Source organism: Papilio xuthus, unplaced genomic scaffold (genome assembly GCF_000836235.2).
Source record: "Papilio xuthus unplaced genomic scaffold, Pxut_1.1 DF825946.1, whole genome shotgun sequence".
Taxonomy (NCBI): Eukaryota; Metazoa; Arthropoda; class Insecta; order Lepidoptera; family Papilionidae; genus Papilio; species Papilio xuthus.
In genome coordinates, this window is record NW_013532703.1 from 10803430 (window position 1) to 10808268 (window position 4839).

The window sequence follows — 4839 nt, forward strand, 5'->3', positions numbered from 1 at the left end:
CATTGTGATAATTAAAAAATCTCAAATCATTTTAAAGTAATTAAAAAGAACACGATCATTTAATATTTGCCTCTTGGAAATAAAAACAATAACACAATTCACTCCAGGACCCTCGCTAAAATCATATTTCGAAACCCAAAAAATATAGACATCATTAAACTCCGCTTAATTGTCTCAGAAAAATATTTTGGTATAAAGCTCAATGTTATTAATATTACAAATACCACTTTAATTTTTTAATCAACTTTATTATTACTTTAAAATGTTAGAGTGATTTTTTTCAACTATGTAATTGGCATACCTGAGATGGTCATCCTGCTTGACAAGAATTTACCATAGAAGAAAATACAACTCTTTGTCGCGTGAAAAATATTTCCACTGAATCTAGTGTAACATACAGAGCTACGAAAAATGTTTATAAATATCAGTTTCCATTGTCAAAAACCTGTATGAAAACATATCTGACATACGCGACTCCGACCGCGCTGAATTAAAAAAAACATATTTGGTAGCCTAAGTGTTCTTTCAGACTATCATCTATATGTATGCCCAATTTCATCGAGATCCATTTAGTTGTTCTGGAGATACCTTTTAACAAACATCCATGGATGGATCTAAACTTTCAAATTTATAATATTAGTAGGTTTAAATAATTAATAATCAAAATACAAGGGTTCAATTATAGCGTGAATCATTGTACGTAGATTTGAAGCACTAAAACTCTGTCAATGGGAAGGCAAACGAAGTAATTACTCTGATAGTAAGCACAAACCGGAATCCTTGCTTTGTTCAGTTTTGTAACGACGCGGTAACAGTAAAGCTGGCTACGGTTTTGTTATTTCCACTCCAACAATATGACGATGATCAACTCTTTGAAGTGTTTTTATCGTCTTTGATTCTCGTTAAACTATATTTGCAAGAGTTGCCATTTTTATTTGCTGTAGCTTTTGCGGTTTTTATTAAGAGCTGGGATAGCTAAAATGTCTGGGTACGAATTTATTTTTTTGCAATACTTTATCACAAAGCGGAATTTTACAATTTGTAATTAATGATACATTTTTAAGAATACATCGACATTCAAAGAACCCTTATGTAACTACTATTTGTGGTCTCAAAGTTTTTGATCTTATTGCAAGCAGTCTACTACTCGCGGACGTATTTAATTCGATTGTTTTTAATAGTATAAGATTTTAAATGCATTTTTTATTCTTGTACCCTTTGCATTTTACGAGCTTAAGTTCACTTTTAACACATTTTTTTTATCTCTTTTTAACTATCAATGTTATATATCAGATATTTTGCACAGGTTAATATAAATAATTCACCTTTACACGTCGCGATGAAAATCGCTGGCTTGTTTCAGTGAATAAATATTTATGCTTGATTGGTAAGTAATTACTTAACAAACGGGGCCGGGTCGAAGGGAAGTTTCGAGACAGCCGTGAATACGGTTAGAGCCTTAATAGATGTAACTAATCCCGTCAGAACGAAAATGAATTGATTAAGGGATTTAATTTAAATTAATTAAATTAATATTGACATACCTGTATTAAACACTTTCATCCTTATGTTCTTATTGCCATGATTGACAAGTTCTTATGCTTAAAAACCACTAATCACTTTAATTTTTAGTACAATCGTTAGGCATTTTCGGTTACGGCAGCTGAATGTCAACGATTTGAATTATTCAAATTAAAGCTTTAGTTGTCATGTGACTGTTCCTGAATAGTATAAATCTCGTCTGTTGTACGTTATTTTTTAACATTAATTATAGCTACGTACGCAGGTCTGAGGTGTCTGACGTTCAATTAAAATAATTACTGTTTAGGTAATGTCTTTTCCAATAGCTATTTTTGTTTCGATCTCTGTAACGTAAACTCCGAACATTAACGTTATAATAAATCTGATAGATTCTTTATGATTACAATCGTGTTATATTTGTTTTACTATTAGAAAATAATTGAATTATTTTAGTATAATATAATCTTACTTATATTATAAATACGAATATTTGGATGGATGGATCTTCTGCCGTTTTGGAGAAAGTAAAGAATGGCTGCACGGATCTTCTGAAATATGGCATCGATGTATTACATGGTCTAGAAGAACACATAGGCTATTTTAGTTTTTTTTTTAATTTTACATTAACGGAGTAACAGGCGTTAGCTATTTCTTTTTAATATATAACACTAAGATATGTTTATATCGGACTATTCACACAGCATTGAGTTTTTACCTGACTGATTTTATAGTCAAAATTCCATACATCCGTTACCCGACCGACACAGAAATCACGAATTTCCATTTAGCTCGACCTGACATACTTCTCGTTTGATTTGATCTCTTTCATGTGACGGAGGCACTTCGAACATGGCTACTCTTGATATTGCTATATTTTGAACTGTCACCAAACATATATGTATGTTTATTCTACACATATTCTATATACATAAAGTCTCTATTCCATGCTTCGTTATTTAAACTACATATTTTATTTCTATAATTCCTACTCTATATCCTGATAGTCTCTATAAATAGTCCTTTATAATCGTGACCCTAATCTGACCGAATTATTTTTTTCACAAAGTATAGATTTATCTACTAACAAGGCTTACTTTTTATATAACTTTTCTTACCTTTTCTCATTTTTTTTAACTTTTACTATCAGTATTAAATATTTGTAATTTATATTTATTGGGAAAAATTTATATTTGACATATATTGCAGAAATTAAATTTGTTAAAAAGTAGCGAAGAATTGACTACAAAATTGGTTTTTCGATTATAGTTTTTTCCAATGCCAAAATTTTTACCTAAATTTTTACCTTTTATTTTTAACTAAAAATGTGTTACTAATTATTTTTTCTCATTGAATACTCAAATTTAACAATCTTACTTGTTATTAGATTTCATTGTGCGGAGTATCATATCAAATTCGTTAATTTAACTAACATTAAATTCTTGCTTAAACGAGAGTCCTAAAAGAAGGTATTTAAACAATTTGAGACTGAGGCTCTTAAATACGAATAAAATTGTCTTTTAATGTATTTCATTCTAATTGCATTAATTAAACTCTTATTTAAAAAGATTAGTGGTTTTAAAATATATTTTATTAACGAGTCTATTACTTGAAATAAAAAGAAGATTGTGTCTCAAAATAATGCAGTGTAAATAAAATTCCACATAATGTTTGGTGTGTACTTAATGTGTACTAAGAGTACATAAGACAGATGTTATCTTGAATTTAAGTTCCAGAATTCAATAGAATCTATTTAATTTTCAGTTTTAGTTTTTAATGCAATACTAGCTGTCGTCCGCAACCCCGTTCGCGCTGAATAAAAAAACACTTAGTAACCTATGTGTTCTTCTAGATTATGTTCTACATCTGTGCCAAATTTCATCAAGATCTGTCCAGCCGTTCCGTAGATACTTTTAAACAAACATCAATCCAAACATTCGCTTTTACAATATTAGTACGATGGTTTCTAAGTAAAAACAAAACCATAGAAACGCTTTACAGGACCATTACTAATTATATTTCTTTTCATCTTCAATAAGCCGGTAACGTAAAACGATTCCGACAAAAGCCGATCGTATAAAGAGAAAACAAAGCAGTCTAAAAGAAAATTGGGAGGGTCAAACGAAGACATCATTGGCGTAATTTTCTTTGTTGCTTCTTACTAAGAGCTTGTTAATACAATAAACTGAACAGAAAATGCCTCCGAAAATTTTATAAGCTCTATTCCTTTATAGTATATATTAATAAATGTAAAATAAAACTAACAAAGTTAATTGAATAAAATAACTAGGTATATATTTACGTAAATCTAACCTCATCTAAATAATTCACATAATAAATATAAAAAATAATGTAATAAGTCATATTTTAATTGTTAGACATTTATTAATAAATGTTAATCAAATAAATTTGCTAAATAACTCAAAAGTCAAATAATACAATTATAATTAACAGTAAACATTTGAATACAGTTTGAACAAGACATGTATTTACGTTATGAACAATGTGTTTACTTACTGACCCTTATCTAAAAAGTTTTCAAATTGTTATGTATTCCATCGCTGGTTGATCACTTAATTTAACAAAATTGTTTCTAATATTTATAAATCAATAAACATGTGTTCCAAGAAATTTTGTTGTTTAAGTTTACGGGATAGTCAAATTTCGCGTTCTTTGCTCAACGACGTTTAGCGACGTGCGCACAGCACCGCGGTGTGAATCGCACTGAGCTCGGAGGCTCTTGACAAGACAATCTTTGCCGTGCACACTGCCCCTCGCCAGATAACAGCAACTTGTGAGCTTTCACACGGATAACGGCCGGGCAACTGAAGCTTTGTTTCCGTCTTTTTTGTAACTAACACCGATGTTAGACCTGAAATAATTGTTTAGATAACCGTTTGGAGCTTTAACTCTGCAATATTCTTGTTCTTATTGTTTTTAAAAGGTATCCTTTTAATATTATGTTGAGTAATGTGTTTTAATTAATATGCGTTTGTAAATATAATAATAATGTAATTCATAAATTATTTATTTATTTTCTTTTTTTTAGGTGTGTATTTTAATCAATTTTTAACTTCATGTCACCGGTAATATTGAATAAAAATTAACATAAGTATAGAGAAAAAACTAATGAAAAATTGTATAAGCTGCCTAAACTTGAGGCGTTGAAGTCGTTTACTTAAATTCGTTTATTTCGAGGGTATGCATAAAAACAGGCGAATCACAAAACAAGATAACATTCGGCAAGTATTCGGCTGCGAGAATCTCATTTTCAATATGTTTTTATAACTTTCAGTGAGGAAATGAGGTGGCGCTTGGGGC

The 4839-nt window shown here is 29.9% G+C and overlaps 1 protein-coding gene across 1 annotated transcript in view; it reads right to left on the bottom strand.

Annotated features, from left to right (window-relative positions):
* The window catches only part of LOC106124141 (lachesin), a 40009-nt gene extending 35783 nt beyond the window's left edge, over nt 1–4226 (bottom strand). Inside the window, exon 1 of the mRNA XM_013320610.1 lies at nt 4040–4226. The gene's annotated coding sequence lies outside the window, so the exon portion shown is untranslated. The remainder of the gene's footprint in view (nt 1–4039) is intronic.
* Nucleotides 4227–4839: the final 613 nt, after the last annotated feature.